Source organism: Sciurus carolinensis, chromosome 6 (genome assembly GCF_902686445.1).
Source record: "Sciurus carolinensis chromosome 6, mSciCar1.2, whole genome shotgun sequence".
Classification (NCBI taxonomy): Eukaryota; Metazoa; Chordata; class Mammalia; order Rodentia; family Sciuridae; genus Sciurus; species Sciurus carolinensis.
In genome coordinates, this window is record NC_062218.1 from 66,941,576 (window position 1) to 66,956,336 (window position 14,761).

General features: G+C 31.6%; 1 protein-coding gene across 5 annotated transcripts in view; it reads right to left on the reverse strand.

Annotated features, from left to right (window-relative positions):
- Ssbp2 (single stranded DNA binding protein 2) overlaps positions 1-14,761 on the reverse strand; it is a 356,243-nt gene that overhangs the window by 68,949 nt on the left and 272,533 nt on the right. The gene's annotated exons all lie outside the window — the stretch shown is intronic.

Genomic DNA, 14,761 nt, shown 5'->3' on the forward strand with positions numbered 1-14,761 from the left:
TCAGAAGTCATATTATATCATCTCTACCTGATAGAACATGCAGTTCTATGAATGACTAAAAATCAAAGCTATAATTCAAAAAAATTATAAATTAGGCAAAATGTATGGGGAAAAGGTTCTTAAGATAATTGGGTAGCATAGTTAATACTCTGACATATGGAAACTGCATTTACAGGTATACATTTTTGTTTTGACCTGTTTCAGTTATCTTCCTCTGGTATGGATTGAATGTCTGTATCTCTACAAAGTTCAACTCTAATCCCCAATGTGGTGGCTATTCGACGAAGGTGGGGCCTGTGGGAGGTAATTAGGTCATGAGCTCTCACGAATGGGATTAGTTCCCTTAAAAAAGAGGCACACATGATCTCTCCCTCCCCCCCCTCCTCCTCCCTCTCTCCCTCTCTCCCTCCCCTGATTTGAGAATTTGATCATCTGCAAAACAGGAAGATGGCTCTCAAAGACACCCTAGAAGGAATGGGATAATATGGAATGGAAGGAATAAAAATAAATATACTTTCAGAAAATCAATAGATATTTGATGACAAAATGAAAGAAAAAATATTCTAATAGAAATACAAATCAAGTGCCCAGCTCATGGCTTCCAAGTAGTCTTTATTTAGAAAAAAAATTATACCTCTTAGAATCATAATTTATTTTAGAGCGAATGTCATTCAATTTTAAAGGATTGTTATTTTCTACTGTATCAAGTATTAGTCATGGAATTTGAAACTTCTGCATTCCTAAAAGAGACGTCCCCTTATTCCTTGCTCTTTCTGCTAGTGGAAAATAGTAGTTTCCCTTTTCTCATTTGATCTTTAAAGAGTGCTTAAGTAGTTCATTTCAATTCCCTAAGAATTAGATGGAACCATTTTTTTCTCTTCCCCTACACTAATTGAAGGTAGATTTCTCAGTCTAATTCTTTCCTGCTCTAAAGGTTCCAAGCACTCCATTGGAATTGTTTTATAAGTTATTTGCCCAAAGTGAAATTACAGGTGATATGAACCATTTTATGCCCTACTTTTTTGTGTTTTAGTACCAGGGAATGAACCCAGGGGTATTTAACCACTGAGCCACATCCCCAGTCCTTTTTAAAAATATTTTATTTAGGGACAGGGTCTTGCTAAATTGCTTAGGGTCTGGCTAAATTGCTGAGACTGGCTTGGAACTTGTAATCCTCCTGCCTCAGACTCCCAAGTTGCTGGGATTACAGGTTGTGTGTTGCCACACCCAATTCTATGCCATACTTCTTTTAAGACATATATGATAAAACTGTACATCTTAAATGACACATTGCTCACATGCTAATATTTCTATTCTTATGATTATTCTGTACTTTCCTTTCTCTGTCAAATAAACATCTATGAATTCCTCAAGGACCAGTTTAAATGTCACTACTTCTTCTTCAAAGAATCTCTATAGGCTTGTTTCCCTCTAATTCCTTAGCACTTTGCTTATACCATTTATCATAGAGAATTTGATGTGTTGCAGTATAGTATATGCTTTGATATGAGGCAAATCCACTTCAAAGGACAGAACACAAAATAATATTAGAGCAAGTAATGTTCAGGTAATTAACTTAAAAAGTTGGTTTTTCTTAAGACTCCCTAAGATAGGTATAGTGATGTATAAATCAGCTAATGCCTTAATTTAAATATTTAATTTGGCTTTAGAAATTTTTAAAATCTTTGTTCTGAAGTATAGTATGATGATAAAGATAATTTAAAATAATTAAAAAGTTAAAAAAAACCATTTAAAAAATGTTAGTCACTTAAAAACTTTCTATATTCTATATTTTATGAACTCAATTTAGACTAATCAATGATAGAGTAATCAATAGTAATTTCTTTACAAGAGACAAAGGTAATATTTAGGACAGTTAATACTTCTGAAAACAAATATCTGAGACATATTTTAAAACATAAAATTATATAGACCTTATCTAATTTAAAATAATACTGGACTTTTTTTTTTTTTTTGGTGCTAGGGATTGAACCCAGCGGTGCATAACCACTGAGCCATATCCCCACCTTTTAAAATTTTGAGACAGAGTCTCATTAAGTTGCTCAGGGTCTTGCTAAGTTGTTGAGGCTAGTGTTGAACTTGTGATCCTCTTGCCTCAGACTCCTGAACTGCTGGGATTTCAGGCCTGTGCCACCACTCCAGCAACTACAGACTTCCTTTAGGACAAAATTATTCATGTGAAATTTACTTCTAAGTTTAAGAAAACTTTTTAAATGACCAAAATGCAAAATTATAAAGTTGAAGAAAAATGAACAAAACAATTTAGCAAGTGAATATTTGTTTAACAAATGACTTTGCATTTCATGAAATTACTCAAAGTTTTACAAGCTCTGTTATACATTAATGATAAAATATGACTTACAGAATCTTATTTAAATGTCTATGACACAATTGAAAGCAGGAAGTATTCCTTTGTAGAGTTTACTAGCTCAATCTCCTCATTTTATGTAAAAGAAAACCAAAGACCAAATTTCTTAACTGCCTTAGTTTTCTTACCTCTATAGCTCTCTGATACAGAAATACCTTTATAGAATAATGACATGTACTCCCACTCTATTCTTATCACCAACTGACCATAAATAAATTGCCTGACTTGGCACTTACTCTCAGGTCCCCTAGCAACTGTGCAACCATTTATTTAATGTAGAATTCTTTACCCTTGCTACCAAACATGAAAAGCTGAAAAGGCAGTGGTATTTCAGGTAAGCAAGTTAATTTGCATATAAAGTACTAATTAGCATGTGCTCTTGATTCACCACACTAAAAGTAATGTCACAAATTTAACAATCTCCCTTAAATATTTTTGGTGCAGTTTTGATAATATATCATAGTCTTTAGTATGTATATTTGTGTTTTTAAGATAAAAGTTGACAAGGAATAGAAGATAGATAAGAACTGGTGGGTCAATGGATATGGTATTATTAGAAGAGCATCATCATTATAATACAAATGTTCAATATAATGTGAGAAGCCATAATGAGGTTCATGAAGAAGGAAAAGAAGTGGCTAGTACATTTTAAGAATGCATAGAGCAAGAATATAATAAATATGTAGTTGGTTCATTAGCTGACTCATTGACTGAATGATAAAAAACAATGATGGTGGACTCCCCAAACGAGCAAAGGATGGAGTAAAGCTTGGTTTTGTTTAAACCAATTTACTACCTAGAAATAGGTAATATCTATTGATATTATATAGAGTAAACCACACTACTCATATAGTACCTCTGGTTGTCTACTGAGAAAATGCTTATAAAATATGTCTGGAGGGAAAAGTTCTGCTTGGTCAAATATGATAAATTATATCTTCTAGAGAACCCAGGAGGAAGAAAGAAGAGAGTTGGAGACTCCAAGAAGATACCCAGTTATAATTGCAATATTCACATTAACAACATGTAACAGTTTATAATTTAGATGACTAGCAATGAATTTCATTTTTTTCCTACTGCTCTCAAGTTTTTCTATTAATAGTGTGTCAGGTTTTAAAATAATGATACTTAGTCAGTTTTACTGAGTAGCAATATTTAGTAACCACCATTTGGTACAAAAGAATAATGGGCAATTTATACATGATTTGGCTAGGAAAGTATGGTAACTTATTGATCTTTTTCTGAAGCAGACACCAGCCATCAGAACTGCTAAGAATTCAATTTAGCAGCCCACCCTTTCATTGTTTGTCTCTAGGGCCATGTTCACACATGGGATCCAAATCTTTTTAGATTGAAATATATATTAAAAGTTTATATAATCCTTAGCTCAGGACTTAGAAACATGTTTTCAACAGCATATTTTCTTTCTATTAAGAAAAGGCTTAGCATTTGAATCAGAACATTAAACAGTCTCCTTTCTTAATATCATATTATCTTCAGGATATAACCATTTTTGGACCAAAAATCCATAAGAGAATGGGTAATTTGCCAAAAAGTAGCTTGCTTCCCTCAACATTTAGGCAAAGACACAGGTACAAAGTGAGATAAAGCCTGGGAAACTATTTTCAGTAATCTTATTAACTACACAAAAATCAGATATTTATCTCACTTGGTTCTGTGCAGACATGGCTTAGATCTTGATTTAATCTTTCCTTTGATATTTTCAATGTAATATTTTAAGTTGATATAGGGAATAAGACATAATTCTATGATATAAAAATTATTTTAGAATCTAAGATGTAATTTTAAAAAACAATAAATATGACAGGAGGTAATTACTTATTCATAGTCTGGGAAAGGAAATAAAATAATTTACTATAAGATTTAACTAAAAACACAAATATTCTTTTAAAAATAAAACATTACTTTTTATTATATATTTTTGTTAAATTATCTTTATATGATTTTCTCTATACAGTTTTCTATATTTTACTTAAAAGCACTATTTTTTCAAACTTAAATATGTTAGCTTTCTTGAAGTTGTGCTACCAATAATAAATAATATTGAAAAATATTTTGAAAAATCATTAACATGTAACTTTCTTATTTCATCTCAGCCATATTTTATTTTTAAAGGTATTTTAAAGTATTTTTTTAGTTGTAGGTAGACACAATACCTTTATTTTATTTATTTATTTTTATGTGGTGCTGAGGATTGAACCCCAAGGCCTCACACATGCTAGGCAAATACTCTATCACTGAGCTATAATCCCAAATCTCAGTCATATTTTATATATTTACATATTTTTATTTTTATAATTCCATGATATACATCATAAGTTTCTTATAAAATAGTAACAATTCATAAGTTATACATCAAATGAATTTAAAGTTCCTTTATAATTTATACATCTTAATTTGTTTAGTTTCTTGTCTGCTTTTCATGAAAATCTCCATCAGACATTACTGAAACTCCAGTGAATAAGATACTCTTGATTAACACATTTCAATTCCAACTAGTACTAAACTAATTTAGCTCACAAAATGACATGCTTGTGCTGGTATATTCTGCTGATCAGCGTAAGTATGCAGTTTACCTCTCATACATCGTAGATGTATTTTATCATCATCAACACAATTAAAATAACTGTAAAGTTATAACAGACCAAGTTTCCTTGATGTTATTTTGGTAAAGCTAACCCCATATAGTGTAGAGTTACAAGCAGGTTGATTCTTTTGATATGGATTTAGTCTATGCATCAAAATTGGTCACTTACATTATCAGCCTTTTCAACAAGATGAGACTATTTCTCAAATCTTCATTACTGTACAGTTACCGGATAGAGGTGCATGGCAATAGACTTCCAGATTGTGAATGGGGGCTATGCTGTCTGGTAAGCTAATACTGTATAAAAGTTTGAAGAACATTCTATCAACCTTTAATGATTTGCTTAAAGTACTTCATATCCAGAGATATGCACAGACACACAAATTTTTTTTTATGTCTATGAGACAAGTAGCTACATTCCCATATAAACTCAATCTTGTTTCTGTGCTGTCAACTACTAACTAAAGTGACAATGATAAAAGAAAAATAACAGTTTGGGTATGCAAATAAATATGTGAGATTTACAATCTAGGATACAATATCAGGCTGATTCAATAAAGAGACCAAAAACTTAAAAAGTAATTTTTTAAAAACACCTTAACTTTTAATTAAATAATGCAAAGCTATTGCTCCCTTCTTCTTTTTTTCCTATTGTATATTCATACTTCCATGTAAACTAGCTCCAGTTGAGGTGTGGGAGACAGTTACTTCAGTTTACTTAAAATGTACCTTTATATGTGTGTGTGTGTGTGTGTGTGTGTGTGTGTGTGTGTGCACGCGCACGTGTGTGTATGTATATATATTTAAATATACATGTATATATTTATACAAATACATTTAAATATGTATTTATATATTATGTGTATTTATAAATTTATGCTTTTAAATTTATATGTATATATACATATACATATATATTTATCACTTTGTTTTTACCCTTCTGGTATCTTGATATGCTAGGGAAGTTTCTACTGATTAAGCAGTGGCCCTTTCAAATTCCCATGCAGAGATAAAAACATTTGTTAAAAAAAAAAAACTAGCCTATGGCTTGATCTTCTGATAAAACCAGCTGACTATATATATTTTACTTTCCTTAGAAACAAAATAATACCATTATATTCATTTGGTGACTTACCTGTAAACACAGTCTATATTTAAAGGTACTCAACTCATATCTGAACTATATGGTAGTCTTTCTACACAACAGATTTTTTTATACCTTTATTTGTTTTTATGTGGTGGTGATGATCAAACCCAGTGCCTCACACATGGTAGGCAAGTGTTTCACCACTGAGCTATAACCCCAGCCCCTACAGAGCAGATTTTCACAGAAATTACTGTTATACCAAAAAGTTCGATACTAACATTTTCTAGAATCATTTGACACAGCTGACCATTTGCATCCTTGAATGCTTTCTTCTTTTGCCTCACAGCAGATCATGATACCTGGTTTTCTTCCTATTTCATAGGCTGATCCTTCCTAATTCTTTGCACTGGTTCTTCTTCATCTCCCTGACTTCTTAACATTGATTGGAGTGCCTAGGGATGTCATTGTACAGCTTCTTCTTTTTTAAAATTTGTTAGTTTTAGTTATACATGACAGTAGAGTATATTTTGACATATTAACAAATATGGAGTACATCTTATTCTAATTAGGATTCCAGTCTTGTGGTTGTACATGATGTGTAGATTCACAGTGGTGTACTTATGCATGTACACAGGAAAGTTAAGTCAGACTCATTCCACTGTTTTTCCTATTCCTGTCCCACTCCCTTCCCTTTATGCCCCTTTGTTTCATCTACTGAACTTCCATTGTATAGTTTCTTGTCTCCATCTGTGCCCCTACTGTCTTGGTGTTGGCATCAAAACTTGTAGCTTTAAATATAAGCCATATACTAAAGGCTCCCAAAGTTATATTCCAGTCCAAGCCTCAACTATAAATGTTCAGACTTCCTTAGCCTGTTCCTTATTCCATATCTCTTGTATATCTAACAACCATCTCAATCTTAATAAGTTCAAGAGTAGTCATTCTTGATATATCTTTTTCTCTCACCAACATATATCTAAATCATCACCAAAATATTGGGCTCTAACTTCAAAATATAGAGAGAATTCAACCACTTCTCTTACTGCTGTCATCTTGGTAGCATAATAATGCCTTGCCAAAATTCTGCAATGACATTCACACTAGTCTTCTTGCTGCTATGCTTTCCTACAGAGTAATCTCAACATGTAACCACAATAACTGTTAGTAGCCTCTACTTGGAGTAAAAACCAAAGTCTCTCTAAGAACCTAGAAAGTTCTACCTGATTAGGCTTTCTGTTCTCTGTGATTTCATATCTAACTATTCTTCCCAGCTGACACTCTACTTTAGCTATCCAGACCTTCTTATTCCTGAAAATACAAAAACAAATTAAAAAAAAAAAACAGTCATACTTTCAATTGAGGACCTTTGCATTTGCTTGTCTCTCAGCCTACAAATACTCTTCCCCCAAATATCCCGGGGTTTTCTCCTTCACTTACTTCTAATCTTCACTCAAATGATGTCTTTTTTGTTGTGTCTTTCCCTGGCCATCCTTACCAAAACGTAGGGAATGTTATCTATTTTCTTTTTCCCTGTCATTTTTTTTCTCCTTAGTCCTTGTCACTATCTGAAATATTACATATCAAAAAATAATTATTAATTTTATTTACTGACTTTTTCTTATAGAGTCTAAGTTCTATAAGGGCAGGACTTTTTGTTTATCTTTTTCTCTGTAGTAACTTTGATGGAGAGGGAAAACAATAAAAATAATTGTTTAATGTTGATGGCAATCTTTGCCAGTGTTTTACAAAATATAGTTTGTTTCATCTATTAGAAAAAAAACAAGCAATAAAAACAATAAACCAAAGGATTTCTAACCCCACACTACCTATACCCAAGAATTTTTATTTACTGGGTAACTACGAGGACTCTCATGGTAGAGTTCTACTTCACACACTTAAAAAAACATTGGTCCTTGTTGAATCTCTTATAAGCTATCTCTTACCATATTGATATGAAACAGGAGTAGGACAAATTTGGTCCAACACTTGTTTGGGTAAATAAAGTTTTACTGAAATACAGTCATGCACATTAATTTACATGGTGTCTAAGGCTGGTTTTATGCAACAAGAACTAAGTAGTTGTGACAGGGACCAGGCAACCTAATATATTTACTGAGTGGCTATTTGCAGAAAGTTTGTTAACCCCTTACATAGGACATAAGAAAAGTTATTTCTGAACACCCCCAAATGATGTTATTTTTAAAAGAATTAGAGGTGTCCTAATAAATACTTAAGACAAAACTATCCCTACTATGAAGGGAATTAATAATATAATAATGCAGTCCTTATTTTTAACTCCCCAAAGAACGTTGACCATTTTTGTTTCTGTGAACCAACATTAAGTAAAAAAACTGATATTGTATTATAAGTAGCCTCGACATAATTGCAATTTGCTCCATATAAATATTTTATCAAGGGACTTAAAAAAATTAAAGCACTCTGGGAAGAATTTTTGATAATGTATTTCTAAAAGAAAAACTTAATTTCGAAGTATCTGAAAATAGCTAAGCTCTTTTCACAAATATGATTTAAAAATATATTTTATTATTTCATATTAACTGTCTTGATACCTTTAGCTTGTGGAAGTAGCATGAAACGGAAAGGAAAATCAAACACTGATCTTGAATGGCTTGTCTAACTTTTTCTTAAATTCCCATTTGAAAAATAATAATATTAATAATAACTAGATTTCTAACAGGGAAGTTCTTCATTCTATTTAACTGTAAGACCCAAGTGCCATCCGGCACTTCAGTCTTTGTTCTCTGTCCATCCAGTCATTACTGTGGGGTCTTAAGTTGTCTGAACTGCAATTTTTAAAAAAGCTTATTTAGTTACTCAAGCCGAGCAGTTTTAATTTGTTCTAATAGTTGAGGCCAGAAAAACTATTACCACGACTGCAGGATAGCATTATCAAAGCCAGCAGCTGTCAGGCACCTTTATTTTTTAGTTGCTTTTATCTTTATACTAGGGAGAAAGTCTTGCTCTATTTTCAACATTTAGAATCCCTGTTCTTTAAAGATTCAAAATTGCAGTTTTAAGAAAATTAAACTTAATTTTTATTGCTTGAGCTTTGATAAATGAGCCATCATTCTCACCTTCATCTATCCAAATTTAGTGTAATTAATTCTGAGAAATACTATTTCTAATATCTGAATTTTTAAAACTATGGTATATTTATAATATTAGATATTATATTTTAGTAAGTAAATTCTACTTGAGATTTTTAGTACACTACTCATTCAAACTAAGTAATAAGTGATGTTTTGGTTACTAAGATCTAAGATGATATCTACAACTTATAGGGAGAAGGAAAAGGAGTGTCCCTGGGTGTAGAGTATTTCCAAACACAAATTTCTGAAGCCATCATGGTCAGAAAAAATAAGAAGAAAGTCAAATCACTGGAAGAGAAGACAATACCAAGGTTAGTAAGAGAAGGAAATTGAGAAGGCACATATATTATTTATATGTGTAAATATTAGGGTAAAACAGGTGCTACTGATTTAAAAAACTGCTGGCTTCAGAAAGTCTGACTAGGAGTAGAAGAGCAAATGAATACATATACAAAGATATCTTCAAAACATAGGGCTTTATTTCCAGAAATACATTAAATAAATATTTACTTCCCAGAAATATTTAACCTGGAGCTTTTAAAAATATTTCTTCTTGTTTTTCAGTTTCAAGTGTTAAATGTTATATTACATAATAATTTTTCTCATTTTTGATTCTTTCTTTTTCTTTTAAACTTTCAAGAATATTTTGTTAATCTGAGCTCTGTGCTTTGTTTTTGTCCTATTTATTTATGAATGTCATCTATATTGAGCCTTTTGTAGTCAATAACAACACCATGGAGAAAAGGAGAATTTTCTTACAATATTTTTCCTTCTTTTTGTGTTAGTACTATGTCAAAGCATTAGGTCAGCTTGCTACAGTGCAGTCTTGCTAAAAATAGCACCTTGGAAAATAGATCCTGAACAAATGAAGACATCTGCAAATCACCACTAGATGGCAAAGCAGCTTTACCATTGTCAATACTTTCCTGCAAACAAACTATGCCCCAAAAACCTGCTGTAATATATTTTCTAGAATATCAGTTTTGATCAATTTAGATTTTAATATATGGATGACCACCTTGGTGTGAAACTAAATTACTTGGTATACTTTATTTTCAACACGTTTTAATAGTCTTATTCATGTCAAAGCCTTAAATTTACAACCCAATATCAATAGATTATTAGTTTTAAACAGTTTCAGTAAAGAAAACTAAAGATCTAGTGACAAGAATATAGTAAAGGTAGCATGATAAAAAGAAATAACCCTTCCTTTAAAGTTCTATGTTATGGTAAGGTCATAAGAGAAGCTTTCTTGTTATCCACAAAATTATGCAATCTTATAAAATAACAGTTAATAGTCTTGATTTTTCAAAACATAAAAGACTTAGTACTTTTCCTTTGTTTTATGTAGAGAATTTTACTGAATTATTTAAATCATTATACATATACAAAAAGAAAATCCAATGTATTTATGAAATACTCCTTCCCATTTCAATAAAATTATAGGAATCGATGCCCTTGCTATTTTTTTCTAAGAATGTTATGAGAATGATTAAAGAGCAAGTTGATTTTGTTAATGTATAATTTGAATTTTTTAGTATAAAATGAAACTTTTTGAAAAAGACTTTAGCACAGGGACAGGAAAGTTACAGACTCAGTTCTGTGCCACTGAAGAATACTCACACCATATTATAATACTGTATTTTATTTTACAAAAACTGCCAAACTCCAGTTAGGTATCTAGTCACTAGTTAGATTTATTGTCTTCCCTCTTATCTTAAACAGCTGGACTTCTTGACATAAGAAAGCTGCTCTAAATTCATTCACCAGTTCTACGGCATGCATCATTTTGAGGATTTATAAGATTTCTTATATAAATCACTCCATTGATAAAAAGATTCCAAGTAAATAACTGTCTTATTTGAAATGACTTCATATTACTAAACTAATACTATCTTTTGCATGCCCAAATAGTCCCACTGATTATACTTAATTTTTCTCCTGCTCAGCAACAGAAGCTTTCATCACAATAAAAGCATCAAAGCTTAAGTGTGAACAATGCTACCAAGAAAAAGGCACTACCCTAAAGCTTACCTTTCAGAATGGACCTATTAAATGTATGGAACATTAATCATAATTATGGTTTTAGAGTTGAAGTTGGTTGAGTTTGTTATAAATTCACAAATTTAGAATATGTGATAATTCCACTTGATAATGAATTTGTCTATTTGTGAAAATGAGGAGACTTGTTGTATAATGGAAAAAGAAATAAAAGAAGTGTATTTTTACGTAGGAAAACTGTTTCATTGTACTTTTTACAGTATGATCACAGAGAAAGCACAACTCAGAACTACTTAAGTTGGTACCTGATGTGCCAATTATAAGTCATTATTCTTTATTCACTTTATTCTAATAGGCTTAATGCTCTTATGATCTAGTCCTATTCCAGCTACTCCCAAAGAAGCTTTACATTTCCTAAGAATACAAATAAAAAATATTCTTATAGTCTACCTAAAGATAAAAGGCAATGGAAGGTAACTACTGTTAAGAATTTAGTAGTTAAAACCTCGCTGAGAGTCTAGAATAACGGTTTAGCATTCCTTTGGGCCAGGGGTTCCCTTGTTATCTGAGTGGGGCTTTTTGGAGAGCCTCAGTCTCTTCTAGATAGCCTTCTGGACCTAGACAGTTGGAGACACAGCCTGTTCCTTTCTAGTTGCTTTCAATTTCCTTTGCCTTGCCCTGGCCTTTTGTACTGATTGTGCCTAATCTTGAACATTAAGGTTTATGAACTCTGAAAAGATAACCCATCACAAGTTCTCTAGATTTGGATCATTCTTGGAAGACAATATCTTTTTGGAAATAGATTAAAAATTGGTATTTGGACATGAATTATTAATATTTGCTGCTATTTCTATTCATGAAAGTCAGCTATACTTTATTAACTATAGACATTATGGTCAGAATTTTACTAAAGCGTAGTCCAATCACAACCAAAACTGATATTTAGGAAATATTTGATTTGTCTGATGTCATCACTCTATTTACCAAAAGACATTAATATCATATTTCTTTCTAAAAAGCTGAATTGTCTGAGTTTTTCAATATTTCAGAGAGGCATTTCCATGGATACTGGATATATTTAAAAGTTGCACATGTAGAAAGCTCCACTTTTCATGACATACTTAGTCTCTCTCTTCTTCCTTTCTGGGACTTTATGGTTTATTTTTCCTCTTCCTACAATATTCTCTCCCGGTCTGTTTCCTCGCCTAACACTTAATTCATCTGCAGATGTCAGTTTGGATTTCATTACTACTCTGACAATACTCCCCTGTGACTACGCCTCTTCCAAGACAGGGTTTGGTGGTATGATTTGCTCTAAGAGGAAAATCTACCCATCGAATATAACCATTTTCAAAATTTTTGTACTCTTATTGCCTTGTTTCTATTTCACCACACTATAAGCTTTTTGAGGGCAGGGATTTGTAAACACTTATATCATAGATGTCTACCAGAAAGCTTGAATCTATTGCATATTCAGGTCACTGCCTTTCTTAAAGATTTCTGATGCCTCCCATAGGCCTACTGAATAAACTCAAGCTCTTCACATGACACATAAGGCCCTTGTCAACAAATGAGAGCATAAATTTCCAATTTCACATCCAGGAATTCCTATTCCCCTCCAACAAAATGTATGCTTTATTCTCGATACTTCGGCACAGATCATTTTGATGATGCCATACTTTTCTTAAAATGTTCCCACTTTCTAGGATGCATTCTTCTCCATGTTTTTCTGTACAAATTTTTCTAAACCACTCTTATCTCCAACTCAGACTTAATGGCTCACTCCTCCTTATTCATCACAGAACTTTTCACATTGTCACTTATTTTTGATAATGTCTTATCAAATGGGGGAGAAATTTATATATGTCAAAGTCTTCTACAATAAGCTTCAGGAAGGTACATACTAGACCTTCTAATCTTTAATAACTACCACAGTGCCTAGCATCTTGTGGTATTCCAATATTTATCAATCACACTGGAATAATTAAAACAAAGACAATGCTATTTCAAGTACTCTTAATAAGACTTTGAGAAAGAAGATAGGTAAGGGTTGAGAATGGTTTATTCTATCAAATATGAAAATGAAAATATATGGATTTATATACATCTTGGCATAATCCTAGAATAAAAGAATTCAGTTTCCTTCTTGGCCTTCCTCTTCTTTAAAAAAATGCCAGCTAGAGAGTTTGTACTAACTCACAAATAGAAAACAAATCTTCTGAATTCTCCCTCACCCCAAACTACCTTTGGCAAGATAAAAAAGAGCATCAGGAAAAAAATATTTTAAACCTGAAAATATTTCATCAATAATAATCAACTATGAACTTCAAAGGTAAACTAAATCCCGGCTCTGTAACTTTCTGATTTTGTCCAAATCATTTACCAATCAATCAATGCTATCTGAACAGTGGGGATGAGTTTATATATATAACACATTTAAAACACAGATGTAGTTATTACTATGTGTTAGCTGTTGCTATCATTATCTTAAATGGTAGCTGTTCAATTAACAATCAAGAATTACAGTCTGGGGCTGGGACTATAGCTCAGTGGTAGAGTACTTGCCTTACACTGTGTGGCACTGGGTTCGATCCTCAGCACCACATATAAATAAGTAAATTAAATAAAGGTATTGTGTCCATCTACAACTAGAAAATATTTAAAAATAAATAAATAATGATAAAAAATACAATTAAAAATATATTTTAAAAGAGTTATAATCTGTTCCTAGATTATAAGAAACCATCCCCCTACACAATGTGAGCTTTAAGAAAAATTAGATTTTAGACTACTTGGGTATTAGTATAAAGCAGATGAGCAAAAAAGCATGTCCTAAACTACCAGTGTTGGTTCTAGGTTCTAATTAAGACCTTTTAATTCAATTGATGTATTTTGCAAAATTACTTATAATTTTATTTCTCCATGTTTATAATTGTAAGCACCCCATAAGGATGGTATGGATTAACTAACAAATGATTAATAAGAACTTTGAAAATATAAAAAGTAAAGTGATGAACTTATAAGTATCTAATGCAATTTATTAACAATATAACATTATATTAATTCCTATAATGGCTTCCAGTTCTAGCTCTTAACTCCTAAATTCTTAATTTTCTCAAAGGGTATTATAAAATTATGTACAAAAATAAATCTCAAAATCTGTATTAGTTTACATTAGAATACTATCAGACTTAAGATGTGGACACCATAAAGTTAAAAAGTGATGTATTATAATTATATAATCATTATAATCATTCCTAAAATAAGTGGTCTTACTGAAATTTGAAAATACTAACATATATTTGAAAATGTGGCTTTAAAATGTTAAATAATTATATTAATAAAAATTCTAGCTTAAAGCCACAAAAATGATCCAAAAAAATTTTTGATATAGCCTATAATTCTTGATTGAATAGATTGTAATTTATCTATGTTTTGACAGCACAGCCAAATCTTGATTATTTCTAGTCTGTGGAAATATGGATAGCTTGGATAGTTAAAAATCCATCTCTTCCCAGAATATTGTCTTTAGTCTCTTCTCCCACAAAGTATTTACCATAGTTAAT